The following is a 17,335-nucleotide window of genomic DNA, read 5'->3' as shown; positions in this document are numbered from 1 at the left end:
ATTCTCAACACCGACGTTTTTGAGATTCCCGATTCTCGCGCAATTTGTCTGCTACTGATGTGCGGATTAGCCACGACTGCAGCTAAAACACCTACTTGGGCATCATCATTTGTTGCAGGTCGTGGTTGACGTTTCACATGTGGCTGAACACTTCCTGTTTCCTTAAATAACGTAACTATCCGGCGAACGGTCCGGACACTTGGATGATGTCGTCCAGGATACCGAGCAGCATACATAGCACAAACCCGTTGGGCATTTTGACCACAATAGCCATACATCAACACGATATCGACCTTTTCCGCAACTGATAAACGGTCAATTTTAACACGGGCAATGTATCCGAAGCAAATACCGTCCGCACTGGCGGAATGTTACGTGATACCACGTACTTATACGTTTGTGACTATTACAGCGCCATCTATCACAAAGCGAAAAAAGTGGTCCAACTAAAACATTGATATTTCTTTACGTACTACACGAAGATGTAATAAAAAAGGGGGGTTCCTATTTAAAAAAACGCAAATGATATCCGTTTGACCAATGGCAGCGCCTTCTAGCGGCCAACCATAGCGGCATCTGGTTTCCCCCTTCAAGCTAGACAAGTTTCGTTCTTTGAAGTTTTTTCGTTTGACGCTTATTTCGTGAGATATTTGGCCCGGTCGCTATCAGTGGACCACCCTGTATATACTACATAAGTCACACATCATGACAGAGGGTACTTCGTACAAATGTTAGCCAATTTCTGCCCAATTCAGCTGGCGTAGTGAGTGAGAAAACAAAATGATTGTCTATATGCTTCTGTAGATGTCCCAATATCGCTTTTCTCATTCTTATGCTCCATACGTGGGATAACCGTCACACAGTCTTCCGCAAATACCGATTTGACAGGAACGACCATCGTCTTCCTTCAAAAGATTCCTATTTAATTCTCCGAGTATCTCAGTTACAATTTCATATGGGCTACAGCACCATATTAAGAGTCCAGCAGCAAGTTTTCGAATAGACTTCTTTATATGGACTCCAAAGGCTAGAACAGAACTCTAGAACTGACCATACTTCTATGTGATTTACTTAAAAAATACACATAATTTTCCCGCAGCCCTCCCAACAAATCTAAGTCTTTATTGTTGTTGTTATGATGCATTAATTATGTCAGACTCCTGGTGATATGGTGAACGAAACCTTCAATGGACCCTGGACGTCATTTTGGTCATCAGTTCTTCCAGAATCATTCCAGTGCTCACTTTGATGTCCTCTACCCATCTTCTGCTTGGTTTTCGTCTAAATCTTTTATCTTCAAGTTTTCCTAACATACAGCTTTTTATAGTCGTGATAAGTGTTAGCATCTCCAGCTCTATTGCATTTTCTCTGAGCAGGTCCAGATAAAGTTTGCAAACAGCGCGAATAAAATGAAATAAATTTTCCTGTGACATTACTTGACAGAATGATGTATTCGTGTACATGTGTACATTTCGAACATGTTCTGGACTTGAACATTGATTAATTGTTTGGGAGTTGGGAAGTGGTCTTATGTTTCGTTTATGTCGTGCCATGCGATATGCTGTTTAAATAAATTTTCCGTGACTCCCGTAAATGACTTAAGACAGATGCTTTTACTATGTGTTCAGCCGATTCCTTCTTCTGTCCATGTACAACCCGTGTTTGTGCTTAGTCTCTAATGAGCTCAATGTCAACTGGACTCCGATCTTTCTTCAGCCCTTGGCAACTTTCCATCAAATTTAACAGAAATCTCTTAGCTGTCATCGTTTTGTGATACTTTGCTTCATTAACAGGTACCAATGTACTGTATATTTAAAAACGGCAGCTGCGTCGATTATAGGAGAGCTTAAATTTTGGTATGATCAGGACAGTAAGTTTTAACTAGAATCACTCCAGTCAGATGGCCCTGATGAAGAAGAGTCATAAAGCTGTATGTTGTATCCTTACCACCTGAAAGCTATTTAGACAAAAATTTTCGACCTGAGAGTTGTTAATGAATATACGGCTAAAATTCCTTCTGCGTCGTTGCTGGGAATAATTTCGTAGTACTCCACATGCAGTCCAAGCTAACTAGGTGGGCCTCTTTTAGACTTGCCTTAATTGGTTTCTCTTCTGCTTAATGAACTGGTGGCAGTTGCTGCCTGGCTTCGTTCTTGGTGCAGACGCTGGTGCGCTATTTCCGTGACAGCTAATGCTGACTGTTTTTCTTGGAATCCGTGGACAAATATATTGCTATCATGTTTATTTTCATTCTCACTACGCAATAGATGCTATATCATTATATTGGAGCTTTCCATTCCAGGAACGCAGGAGAAGGTTCGAGAGACTGCCACTTAATTATTTTAATGTGCATGTGCGTATAGTGTAAAGTTCTCTTCTTAATTAAACGTAACTAAGGACTAACTATTCTTTGCACTTGAATATGACTGACATAATTAACGTTATGAAGAAAACAAGGAAAGCAGGAACTAGGAAACAGAGAACAACTTATGAATAAATGCAGTCACTTAATTCACCGTCTTGATTTGTTATTTTAAAGTATGAACTGATCTCTCTCTTAGTTGGAGTTTCCGAAATGTTTGTTATTACAAATAATTAATTGCAAAATCCGTCTATTAACAGTCTCATAGTAAGAAGAAACCCAGTATTCGTCAGTGTAACATGCACCGTTGTTCATTGAAATTGCAGAGCCACGAAGGAGAGCAAATAACAACATATTAGTTATTGCGCAAATATGCAAAGATAATTTCGAAATTTTGCTCGATTTAAGATATAAAGGAAGAAAATAATTTATTTTGCAAAATTTCTTTATAGGCGTTCAATATAATCTCCAGTCTTACGGCAGCATCCCAAAGTTTTGTTCCTTCAATTTGGAAAAAAAAAAAAAAAAAAAAAAAACAGAGTCTGGTGGGCTCGTAACAGGACTGCATGATGGGTGGGGAAATATTTCCCGTCCATATTTGTCGAGCGTTTTTATCTCACTACTAGGACAACATGCGGTCTTGCATGATCGTGCAAAATCAGGACACCAGTAACAAGCATGCCAGGCCTTCTTTGACGACTATGTGGAAGCAAAACATTTTGCAGAAACAGCTTGTAGTACGCGGCTGTTACTGACGCCCCCTAGGGAACTCTGTTTGTAGCTATGTCTTCCACTCGTGTCATATGTAAAGGTCATCATCAGTTTTACATCTGATTATTGGTTGTGGAATTTTTTCGGGTGTGATTAGTCGGAACTGGCGAGTGATGGCGTGACAGTCTCTCGTCAATCCACGACCAGATGATAAGTCTGGAAAATGCAGTGGCCAGAGCAACAATCGTACACTCTCTGTATCGAGATATGTCAGGACAGCACGTGCAACCTTCAGTCTTCTGTTATTTTGTCGAAACATAACGTGATGAGACCTCGTGCACACGTACAGCAGTCGGCCTTGAGTACGCCATCAATGTGGCGGCAGCTGTCAAAATTACTGAACTCAAGAGGTGATCGTAATCCGTAACCAACAGTACCCCATACCATCCGGGCCGGTCTGGGCCTGGATGACTATGGCGAAAATAATCCAGTAGCATTCGATCTCCTAGCAACCTCCACAAGCATATACGGTCATCGTGATACAGTACACAGAAAGGGGACTCGTCTATAAAGACGGTGTGGTGCTACTCCTGCGTCAAGTGGTGTCACTGGACACACCACTATAGGCGCACTTCTCTCTACTACCACGCCAACGGCAGCCACAATGATGGACGCTGGGCCGGCCGGAGTGGTCGAGCGGTTCTAGGCGCTACAGTCTAGAACAGCGCGACCGCTACGGTCGCAGTTTCGAATCCTGCCTCGGTCATGGATGCGTGTGATGTCTTAGGTTAGTTAGGTTTAAGTAGTTCTAAGTCTAGGGGACTGATGACCTCAGAAGTTAAGTCCCATAGTGCTCAGAGCCATTTGAACCATTTGATGGACGCTGTGCTGACACTCCACGTGCTCCAGACGTCGACGCGGACACTCATCTTGTTGCAAGCAAGTCCATTTCCAGACTCAAGGAACGTAACAGTTCTACACGAACCTGCGTGCCCTACTGAAAGACATGTCCTACCTCTCGGACACATCTCTATATCTACGTGATTACTCTGCTATTCACAATTAAGTGCCTGGCAGAGGATTCAATGAACCACCTACAAGCTGTTTCTCTACCGTTCCAGTCTCGAACGGTGCGCGGGAGAAACGAACACTTAAATTTTTCTGTGCGAGCCCTGATTTCTCTTATTTTATCGTGATGATCATTTCTCCCTATGTAGGTGGGTGCCAACAGAATGCTTTCGCAATCGGACGAGAAAACTGGTGATTGAAATTTCATGAGAAGATTCCGTCGCAACGAGAAACGACTTTGTTCCAATAATTGCCACTCCAATTCACGTATCAGATCTGTGGCACTATCTCCCCTATTTCGCGATAATACAAAACGAGACGCCCTTCTTTGTACTTTTTCGATGTCATCTGTCAGTCCCACCTGATGCGGATTCCACACCGCACAGCAATACTCCAGGATAGGGCGGACAAGCGTGGTGTTAGCAGTCTCTTTAGTAGACCTGTTGCACCTTCTAAGTGTTCTGCCAATGAATCGCAGTCTTTGGTTTGCCCTACCCACAACATTATCTATGTGATCGTTCCAATTTAGGTTCTTTGTAATTGTAATCCCTAAGTAATTAGTTGAATTTACACCCTTCAGATTTGTGTGACTTATCGTGTAATCGAAATTTAGCGGATTTCTTTTAGGTCAAATGGCTCTGAGCACTATGGGACTTAACATCTGAGGTCATCAGTCCCCTAGACTTAGAACTACTTAAACCTAACCAACCTAAGGACAGCACACACATGCATACCCGAGACAGGATTCGAACCTGCGCCGTAGCAGCAGCGCGGTTCCGGACTGAAGCGCCGAAAACTACTCGGCCACAACGGCCGGCTAATTTATTTTAGGAATCAGGTGGATGACTTCATGCTTTTCTTTATTCAGGATCAATTGCCACTTTTCGCACCATACAGATATCTTATCTAAATCTTTTTGCAATTCATTTTGGTCATCTGATGACTTTACAAGACGTTAAATGACAGCATCTGTGCAATTAATCTAAGAGGGCTACTCAGATTGTCTCCTATGTCGTTAATATATATCAGGGGCGTGTAGGCTCGCTCGAATTTTGTGTGACGCCAAGCATGGGCATGAGTGTTTTGCGGGCCCCAATGTAGTTACACTGAGGTGACAAAAATCATGGCATACTTCCTGATATCAGGTGGGACCTTCTTTTGCCAGGCGTAGTGCAGTAACTCGACGTGGTATCGACTCAACAAGTCGTTGGAAGTCCCCTGCAGAAATACTGAGCCACGCTGCTTCTGTAGCCATTCATAACTAAGAAAGTGTAGCCTGTGCAAGATTTTATGCAATAACTGGCCTCTCGATTATTTCCCAAAATGGTTCAAATGGCTCGGAGCACTATGGGACTTGACATCTGAGGTCATCAGTCCCCTAAGAACTACTTAAACCTAACTAACCCAAGGACATCACACACATCCATGCCCGACGCAGGATTCGAACCTGCGACCATAGCGGTCGCGCGGTTCCAGACTGAAGCGCCTAGAACCGCTCGGCCACACCGGCCGGCGATTATTTCCCATAAATGTTCGATGGGATTCATGTGGGGCCATCTCAATGTCTAAACCATTCTATCGAATTGTCCAGGATATTTTTCACACCAATCGCGAACAATTGTCGCCGAGTGACGTGGCAAATTGTCATCCACAAAAATTTCATTGTTGTTTGAGAACGTGAAATCTATGAATGGCTGAAAATGGTCCACCAGCCATTGATCGGTTCAGTAGGACCAGAGGACCCTGTCCATTCCATGTACACATAGCTCACACTATTATGGAGCCACCACCAGCTGGGTGATGACTGGGTGTTGTGTGTTGTCCTTAGATTAGTTAGGTTTAAGTAGTTCTAAGTTCTAGGGGACTCATGACCATAGCTGTTAAGTCCCATAGTGCTCAGAGCCATTTTGAACCACCAGCTTGCACAGTGCCTTCTTCATAACTTGGGTTCACGGCTTCGTGCGGTCTGCGCCATACTCGAGCCCTACCATCAGCTCTTACCAACTGAAATCGGGTCTCATCTGACCAGGATTTCCAGTGGTCTATGGTCCAGCTGATAAGTCAAGAACCCAGAATTGGCGCTGACAGGCGAAGTCGTGCTCTCAGCAGAGGCACTCGCGTCGGCCGTCTGCTGCCAGATTTCGCCTCACTGTCCTAACGGATACGTTCGTGGTACGTCCCACATTGATTTCTGCGGTTTTTTCACGCAGTGTGTTGCTTGTCTGTTAGTACTGACAACTTTATGCAACTGTCGCTGCTCTCGTCGTTTAGTGAGGCCCGTCGGCCACTGCGTTGTCGGTGGTGAGAGGTAATGCCTGAAATTTGTTATTCTCGGCACATTCTTGGCACTGTGGATCTCGGAATATTGAATTCCCTAACGATATCTAAAATGGAATGTCCCATATGTCTAGCTCCAACTAGCATTCCGCGTTCAGAGTCTGTTAATTCCCGTCGGCAATAATCACGTCGGAAATCTTTTCACATGAATCATCTGAGTAAAAATGACAGCTTCGCCAATGCACTGCTCTTTTATACCTCGTGTACGCGATACTACCCACATTTGTATACGTTCATATCGCTATCCCAAGTCTTTTGTTACGTCAGTGTACATAAAGTTGGTCCCATTAATCTTCTCCCAACTCAATAATAAGTTGCCCACACATTCTCTTTCTCACAGCCAACCATGCCCCCCTTTCCTCTCACATACATACACACTGCATTACATCACTACTCTGGTCGCTTCCCTCAGATCAGAATCAAAAAATGAAATAACTAAGAAAATTTTAAAACAGAAAAGACATTTCTGCTATTTTAAATACTTCGGTGAAGTGAAATATAATCTTAACAAGTTTTCTCCGATTTATCCATACATGAAACAGCTATTTATCCCTACATTATTGCACATAACAATTACCGCACACTACTGCGGGAACATTTTAGTTAAATGCAGAACCAAACTGTTTCTTACGAGAATCTGTATTTAACCGGTAAGATAACCTTCTTATGTTTATAATAAGAACATTAAAAAAAATTCATTAAAAAACTGAATGACACAGACAAAAAATAATATCTGAAACTATACTGCTAGAGAAATTGCAAGTGAAAACAAGAATGAGTAGATGTTTTGCCGGCCAGGGTGGCCGAGCGGTTCTAGGCGCTACAGTCTCGAACCGTGCAACCGCTACAGTCGCAGGTTCGAATCCTGCCTCGGGCATGGATGTGTGTGATGTCCTTATGTTAGTTGGATTTAAGTAGTTCTAAGTTCTAGGGGACTGATGACCTCAGAAGTTAAGTCCCATAGTTCTCAGAGCTATGTGAACCCTTTTTTTTTTTTTTTTTTGAGTAGTTGTTTACAAACAAGTACGTAAGTCTGAATAACCACTTCAAAACGTAAACTGCTAGTGAAACATATTTCCTTACTGATAAAAATTTTGGCTTACTTAAATGACTTGTTTCTCATTGCTGCATGTGCAAAGCGGTGCATACTTGCTCTTGGGTTTTTGGCCCGTCAAATAGCATCCTTCACAGCATCCTGGTTTTGGCGTCTACTTCCCTTGCTCCAATTACTTGAAGATTCTTGGCAACCTAATCTCTCCAATTTATTTTCGGTCTGCCAAAAGGTCTTCGCTCTTTGAGTTTCTTTTCTGACACTTCTCTCAGTTTTACGAGTTCCATTCGGAAACTAAGGTCCGATCGGTCGCGAAATGGAAACCACAAAGAAAATCCGATGAAGCTTTGCATAGATTTGTTGGACAGTGTCTGTAGTATGGCTGTCAATTGTGTCACGTCGCCCTTTTCAGTTCTGAGCGTACAGTGAGCACGCGCATATGTCTAGAGAACAGTGTCTCCCGCCAAGTGTGAGTACAAGTGAGAGATTGCACCTGATTTCATGCAGCCCACGCAACGTAGCTGTCATGTATTTCCTTCTTCATGACAATTATCAGCCACACGCTCTAGGTGCAATGAGAACGCTCCTACAGCGTTTTCAATGGGAACTGTTCGATCACCCGCTATACGTCCTGAATTCCTGAAATTGGCTCTCTCTGATTTTCATCTCTGCTCACTTGAACCGCTGGCTATGAAGACATTTTGGCACTGACAAAAAGCTGCAGATCAGCGTAGAGAGTTGGCAGAAACTTGGTACAATAGTACGACAAATGTCTCAGTCAGAGTGGCAAATAAGTAGAGAAGTATCTGGAAGGACTAGCTAACAGTTTAAAATAAACATTCTTTATTTTCATTGTGGTTTCTACTTCACTGCCGATCTGACCTTACTTAGCGAATAGCCCTGTTAGTTCCCTCCCCTCTTCTATAGATGTGGTCGGCCAATCTCAGTCTCCTTATTGTGGCATCCGCACAACATCTGGTTCATTATATAATTCCATGAGCTCCCTGTTCTTAATTGTTCGCCATTCTTCTTCCACACATATTGTCTATATATCTTTTGCAGGATTTTATTTTCGAAAACTTTTATTTTACTATCTGTACACTTACCTATTCTCCATAATTCTGCCTCATATAATAACACTGTTCTGATTTTAACTTTATTTATCCTTATTTTGGTTCTACTTGAAAATATTTTGGGTGACAGAAACTTTTTGTGTAATTATGATGGTCTGGATGCCGTTTTGAACCTCTCTTCTGTTTTCTCTTTCTCATCATTTCTGTTGTCAACTACCATCCCCAGATATTTAAACTCATCTACTCCTTCAAAAACATGGTTATCAAGCTGAAGTGTGAAAGGTGGCTACACTGAGCCACAGCGCCAGAGATCGCGCTAGAGAGCATTGTTCCGCCGCCTCCACTGGCAGTGATTATTGAGATGTCGTAGTGGGCAGTGCTTGGGGAGAGCTCGCGGTAGTCAGTGCTTGTTAAGAACTCGTAGCAGAGAGTGTTTGTTGAGATGTGATACTGAAAAGTTCTTGTTGAGATGTGGTAATAGCGAGTCGGTGTGGAGATATATTGTAATGATTAGAGTGATTTTGGTCAATATATGAAGGTAACGAAACTTGATTTATTTTTCATTATTTAATGTCGTAAATAATGCTTCATTACAGGTTCAGTCAACAAAGCGTCTGGCTTGTGTTCTTGTATTAGACTGTAATTCTGGTTTCTTGAGTAATTATGGTATTTTTATTTTCCTTTAATTAATTCAGTATAAATGATATTTAAAATTTCTTGTGTTATTGAAGAAGAACCGTGCCAGATGCGTACGTTGAGTCATACTTCCACACACAGAACAGTTACACTTGTGCTTTGGTTTCGTAGGTTTTATAGTTGCTGGGGACTTAATTAATTAATTGTGTTAATGAAAATTTCCATTTCATTCCTTGTTGTTGTTCTATGCAGTCAGATTGCGTAATAATACTAGTCAGGGCCAACCGTTTACGAGACTTCGTAATCGGACATACAGCTACTAAAGCAAAAAAAATTAAAATTATTTGCATTTCTTTTTATTTAATTAAGCCCCCATGCACGTGGCGACCGCTGCTTCGGATCGTCCCTTGGAATTCTTCTGATTGTAGAAATAGTAGACAGTAGGATTGTTGTAGTAATTTGTAGTTTAGTAATTGTAGTCTATATTGCATGTGTAGATTTGGTAATTGTCATTCTTCTAATGGTATTTTTTTTTTTTGCAAAATTTCATTTCTGTTGTCTTGTCTACGGGTTTGACAATTAGTGCAATTATTTCAATTGTTCGATTAATCGTGTTTGAGGGAAACATTTCGTGTGAATGGTATTGTTGGAGATAAAGTGTCATTGTGTGTAATTTTCATATAGTGACGAGTTTTGTATGTTTTGTAAATGATTACGCGTTCGATGAAAAAGGCAAAAATGATGGATAGTGGGAATGACGAAATTGTTAACATGGCGAACTCGCCAACAGAGGAAAACAGTATCATGAATAATGAAGTGGAAAACAATTTAATAAGTCGGGAAAATAGTCCGGAACCAATTCAAAATTTTTCTCAATCAGAAAATTCACAGAATACGAGATTAACGACAGAAGATATGCAGCAGTTGTTGGGTGCAATATTAAATTTGGGATCACAAATAGGAACAATTACAACTGATATGGGAACAATTAAAACAGAGATAGGAACTTTGGCAACACGGTTAGACTCACGAGGATCTGAATTAAGAGCAGCGATAAGACGGTTAGGCTCAAAAATAGGAACAAATCAAACCGAGATGGAAACAATGGAAACACAGTTAGGTTCACGAACAGGGACATGTTTCAAAAACATGAAAGATGAATCAAAGAAAGAAATTAGAGAAGAAGTACAACCGATTTTGAAGGCTCACAATAATAGCTTAATTTCAACAGAAATCAGACAAGAGGAACAGGGCAGGGAACAGGAAGAAAAAGATCGCGTGATAGTACAAAAATTTTCAGAGTTAAATTTACAACGCGCACACGATAATGAAGAAGTATTTGAAAGAATCGAGGAATCCGTAACAAATGACTTAACGCAACAGTGTGAACAGTCAACTACTAAATGTGACAATACCGAAACCCGAGTTGCGACACTGACGGAAGACGTAAACTTATCGGAAAGAGTTGAGGAGATTTCACACAAATTGACAAATCTTAGTTTAAATGGGGACAGAGATTCGGATGATACAGCTCCATTGCCATTTGCAGAAACTGAAGAGTACCAGAACATGAATAAGCATGTTGAAAATCAGGGAAAATTTAATGAACGCGTCAAAAGGGAAGTTGAGGCATTACGAAAGCAAGTCAAACAAATCGAAGGCGAAATTGTAGGAAAAGACAGTAGAAGAAATTTAGAATCACAGATAGCAGAGGGCTTTGAAGAAAGTAATTTGTTTCATTTACGGGATGCAACAAGAGAGCGCCAGGCGCGCGAACTTGACAATAATCGACATTCGGACTGGAACAGACGCGGTAGGTCTTTGTCGCCACGAGGCGAAAACTTTGACTATAAACACTTTTTGACTGTTCGGAAATTTAAGATCTTCCGTAATTCTAAGAATGACATACATCCATGTGCATGGTTAGATCAATTTACGTACGCACTTCCGCCAGATGTGCCACTAAGTCACAAACTGAAAATTATGTGCAGCTATTAAGTCCTCAGGGGATTCACTATTCTAAGTGAATATGTGCCGTAGCGATCACAGGGCCCCGAGCTGTAGTGGTGCTATTTCCCTTTTAGTTTTCTGCACCGCTGCCTACTCTTTCACTATTCTTTGCATCTATAAAAACAACTCTTCTACTATCCATCTATCTAGACAGTAAGTAAAGAATAACCGGATTTGACTGTTTTACCCAAAAGTGACTTTGTAAATTACCGTTTGGACTTACTATATTTTCTGCAGCATTCATAGTTTAAACGAAATTTTACCTGATTATCTTCGTGACAATATTACTTCATATGTTGACGACATTCTTATTGCTAAACGTTCTTGGAGTGGGCACAACAAAATTTTGGATTCATTATTACGTATTTTTGTAAGAGTTGGCATTACAGAGAACTTGGAAAAATCTGAATTTGGTCGTTCACAGGTGAAATTTCTCGGTCACATTATTTCTACAGACGGTATTCTTCCTGATCCAGAGAAACAAGACGCTATTCGTAATTATGCTGTTCCTTCCACAAAACGTGATGTTCGTAGTTGCCTTGGTGTCTGTAATTTTCTTAGACGCTTTGTTAGATTGGACAATTTGGCCACACCTCGTTTATGTGAACTATCTGAAAAAAATTCTAATTGGTGTTGGGATGAGGAAGCTCAGTCAGAATTTGAACAACTTCGTGATGCTTTAGTTGCTGCTCCACTTCTTTCACATCCGGATTTATCTAAAGATTTTTGTTTGGCGACGGACTCATCATACAAGGGCCTAGGTGCACATTTATTTCAAGAAACAGAAGAAAACGGCGTTGTAGTACAGAAGACTATTGCATTTGGAAGTCGTGTTCTCTCTAAATCCGAAAAGAAGCTTTGGCTGTTGTTTGGGCTTTCACAAAATTTCGCACATTTTTGTTCGGTAGACATACTAAGGTTTACACTGATCATCGAGCTTTGGAATTTCTTATGTCGACAAAATTAACTCATGGCAGATTGTCACGATGGGCGCTGTATCTACAGGAATTTGATTTTAGTATTGTTTACATACAGGGATCTTCAAATATTGTTGCTGATGCTTTATCACGTGCACCTATGGGTTTGAAACAAAGTGCTGAAGAGGACTGCAAAGAAAACCATTATTGTTTGATGTACATTCAAGGTGTTGCGTTCGAGAACTTTATTTCGTCTTCGCTCCAGGACATCGCTAAGGAGCAAAATAAGGATCCAATCTGGAAGGACATTAAAGAGAAGTGGAGGAAAAAGGAAAGCGTAGCGATTAGACAGCATTATTTAGTTCGCAATGATATTCTTTTCAAACGAAAATCGGTCGACAACTCTATTTGGTTAGTTTGTATTCCTGATGAGTGGGTCAATAAATTGATTTGGTACACACATTTTAGTTATGCGCACTTTGGTCCCAGAAAATGCTTTCATAAATTACGAGAAAATTGCTACTTCAGTAATATGGAAAAACGTATTCGAACTGTTCTTGCCAAATGCAAATTATGTCAAAAGGCTAAGCCGCCAACTGTTTCTCACAGAGCACCGTTGTTTCCTATCATTCCAGCGAAATTAAAGGACATGGCTGCAGTCGATTTGTTCGGTCCAGTGGTTCGTTCTACTAATGGTTTTGCGTACATTTTCGTAGCAATGGAATTGACATCAAAATACGTGTGTTTTACACCTTTACGCAAAGCAACAGCTCGTTCAGTATCTAATGCTTTCATCAAACATTTTCTTAAAGAAGTGGGTCATGTTGATAAGGTTATATCACATAATGGATCACAGTTTCGCTCTAAAATTTGGCATCGTACTCTACGGCGTCGTAAGATTAAACCAATTTTTATTTCACTTTTTCACCCTCAATCTAATGCTTCAGAGAGATGGATGAAGGAAATCAATAAATTGTGCCGTCTTTATTGTCATCAGAATCACAGAACTTGGGATCAGTATCTTCATATTTTTCAAGGCATTCTGAATGAACTTCCTAATGACTCAACTTCTTTACCGCCTCTATTGATATTAAATAATAAAATACCAACAAATCGCATTTCTGAAATCGTTCCTTTTCCGCCTTTACGGAAACTGCGGCATCCCGAAGTTGTCAACCTGGCTCTACGAAATATTGCATCTGCGGCTGCTAGAAGAGAGAAATCAGCTAAACGTCTTGGTCGTGTAAAAATTTTGTCAGTTGGTCAAAAGGTGTTAATTAAGTCTCATCGTTTGTCTCATAAAGGAAAAGGCTTGTGTCGCAAATTTTTTCTGCTTTATAACGGTCCATGTAGGATTCGCAAAATTATACATGATAATACTGTTGAAGTAGAAACTCTTAAATCTCGGCGCTCTAAGGGAATACATCATATATCGAACGTAAAAATTTTTGTGGAGTGACATACTTTTGAGAAACCAACAGTTATACGTAAACAGGTGGAGAATGCAAGGATACCGCGCCGTGTTCCGGCGGCGGCAGATACTCAAAGCAACAGTGAAGTCTGCGCGCCGCAAAAGGCAGTCGTTGACCGCAAACAATTACTTCATACGTCACGCGCCTACAGCTGATCGAGCGCACAGTGTGAATGCACTGACAGCCGTAAACAAATACACAGTCTAATTTTTTCGACTAAATTCTGTATAAAGCTATGGTGACTTTATAAATTATGTTATTAACGTTCAGTATTTTTCAGGATACGGTTGTGTAAAATATTTAAGACCTTTAGGTAAATTCTGTGCGTGTCCGACGTTAAGACGACTTGCTATGGAGAAAATTTCAGGAAGAATTTAATTTCGAAAAAAAAGTAATAAACTAAAAATGGTAACTATTAATTGAGTTTATTTTTCAGGTAACATATTTTCACTTCGGTACGTACTTTAGACGTAATTTGCTGCTTGCGATTACGTGACTCATACTTTGTGCTAAATTTCATGTTCTATGAATTTACTTGTGAAGCGACGTGCTTGTGTACATTTACTGATTTTGACAATGTTTTATTAATGAACAGTGTTATTACTTGCGTATATTATGCATCGCTTGGCTGCTATGCTTTTTCACTGATGTTATATTTTTTTATTATGTGCCTGTTGTGTTTATTTATTTAAGTTATAATTGTCACCTGATTAATTGTGCTGACAGTGGTTATGTATGTAGGTTACACTTTGTGATTTATCTGCTTGCGCCTTCATATTTACTTATTAAGGTTACGTATGAACATTTATTTGCTTATGCTGATATGATGCTAATGACCTGCTTATTATGTTAGATAACATATTTGCTGCCTTGCGTATGGATTGCATATTTACACATTTCTGTTTTGTTGTCATAACTACTCTTTAATTTAGAATATAGAAATGCTGATACACTGTGTACGAACATAGAGTTTAGGTTACACTGTGGTATTAATTATAGATTGTTCGCTTGGCAGAGCCTCATTGTAGGAATTGTGCTGTATCCATTTGTTGACATTCTGTTCTCTACTGGTATATTTACTCGCTATTGCATGTTTTGCTTACGCTCAGTGCCTGTTATTTTTAAGATAAGAAAATGAACTGCTATAATGCTACGAACGACATTAGTACAAGAAACTTCTTAGAAGTCACATGAGATGGAGGTTTTATGGAAGCTGTATAAATTTATGCTAATAGGAAGGAAGCTAACGATATGACATACCAACACTAGGTTAGACCATTGACAGTTATTACACTGCATTTTTCGTGAGTAATTGAAATAGGAAGTGACACTTGACACGAGAAATATTCCACATGTTTGCTTCTGTTTGCCATAATTTTTGAAGTGGTGTACACACTGTGAAATATCACGATCATTAACACTTCGTAATCGTACTTAATTACTGAGAGTTATTCGAACTAAGTCTGTTAGAGGTCATGTATGCATTTCTTTTATTTAATGATGGACAAGGAACCAAAATGTATCTTATAATTTATAATGAGTAGAAAATTTGTGTCAGATGGATTACACAGAGGTTGTGTGTGGACACTGTGTCTTCGGATTGTATGGGATGCTGAATTGAAGTTGCACTGGGATTTTGTCTGTACTTGTTCGAGGAGACTGACTAGAGGAAAGAGTTGTTATGGAAGTGAAATGATATTGGTGCTGACGTTTATATGTATCGACGTATTATTGAGGTATTGAGATTATGTGAAGTTGATGATTATTGGAGTTTCGTGGACAAGAGGTAAGGTAAATGAGGTATTATTGAAGTATTGAGATTATGTAATGCTGATGATTATTGGAGTTTTGGTGGATAAGAGGTGAAGTAAGTGAGGAGCATATTTTTTTTGTTGGTCTATATGGAACAAGGAGGATGAAGATGGCAGACTAGAACACTCAAGTACAAAGGAGATTGTCTACACACACACTTTGTTAAATCAATAAGCAGTATATACTTCTTTTTTGGAGAGAGGAAGTAATTGCATATCTTGGCTCACTGACAGTTGTTCAGCAACTGTACAATTTGATCTGGCTTGGCAAACATTGGTCTTGACATGATGACTATGACGCTGACTAACTATTATTGACTGTTATACATTGCTGCCACTACTACTTGATACACATAATGAACATAAAATTTTGACAGAATTGCATTTACACAGTTAACACTATTCAATTACACAGTAGCACTAATGTGGATGAAAGATGAGTGAGTGTTTTTTGTGTGTTTTCCTTTCCCTATCCCAAATTGGTACCAACCTATCTCCTAAATATTATTTTACTTGTTGTTGTGGCTTGCACTGACACCCATAAAAAATATAGGTTTACTGATATTTGTGTATTTGTAATATTTAATATGACAATTATCTGATATCATTTGTGTGTTTGTTATGATTTGTATGTTTAGTGTAAAAGCATTGTATGTGTATTCAAACTATTGTTCATGCCTGAACTGTCTGATTAGTGATGGTGCTGCACTTTTCAACATGGTGGATGCCACCTGGACATGTTTAATTTCTGCTGATGAACTGTGTGATTAGTGATACGGAATATTATGAACTGTTATTTGCACTTTTTCTACATGATTGGTGCCACTAGGACATGTTTAATTTCTGCTGATGAACAGTGTGATTAGTGATAGTGAATTTTATGGACTGCGGTCAGCACCTGGTCAACATTACTGGGTGCCACTGATGGACTGCTTCTACCGAAATGGTGTTACTTGTTGATGTCTGCACCTGCTCAACATTGCTGTGTGCCACTGATGGACTGCTTCTACTGAAAAGATGTCACCTGTTGCTGTGTGCACCTGCTCAACATTGCTGGTGCCACTAATGGATCTGCTTATACTGAAATGGTGTTACTTGTTTATGTCTGCACCTGCTCAACATTGCTGGGTGCCACTGATGGACTACTTCTACTGAAAAGATGTCACCTGTTGATATCTGCACCTGTTCAACATTGCTGGTGCCACTAATGGAACTGCTTATACTGAAATGGTGTTACTTGTTGGTGTCTGCACCTGTTTAACATTGCTGGGTGCCACTGATGGACTGCTTCTACTGAAAAGATGTCGCCTGTTGCTGTGTGCACCTGCTCAACATTGCTGGTGCCACTAATGAACTGCTTATACTGAAATGGTGTTACTTGTTGGTGTCTGCACCTATTCAACATTACTGGGTGCCACTGATGGACTGTTTCTACTGAAAAAATATCACTTGTTGGTTTTTGCACCTGTTGACCATTGCTGGGTGCTACTGCTGGAACTGTCAACTACTTGTTTCTTGGGCTATGGAAAGCGTTTATGTGAATATTTGTATAAACTGATTTTTTGTGTATTACTGTTTGTGAAAAGTTATGAGACTCTTACCTGCACATATTCGTCATTGCTGACACTATTGATTGAACTGTTTAACCACATAATACTTGTGTAAACTATTATGTAAAGTCACATGTATGAAAGAATTTGTATTGCTTACTGTATTTTATATATTAGGTTATTGAAAGGTCAGTGCAAAGCCAAAATTTTATCTAGTTATATGATATTTACACATGAATATTATCTTTTATTTTTGTCTGTATTTTTTTGACGAATTTGGTGGTATTTGCACCACCAATGCTGTCAAAAATACCATCAAATTCTAGTCGTGGAGGAA

Source organism: Schistocerca nitens, chromosome 3 (assembly GCF_023898315.1).
Source record: "Schistocerca nitens isolate TAMUIC-IGC-003100 chromosome 3, iqSchNite1.1, whole genome shotgun sequence".
Taxonomy (NCBI): domain Eukaryota; kingdom Metazoa; phylum Arthropoda; class Insecta; order Orthoptera; family Acrididae; genus Schistocerca; species Schistocerca nitens.
This window is presented reverse-complemented; position numbering follows the sequence as displayed.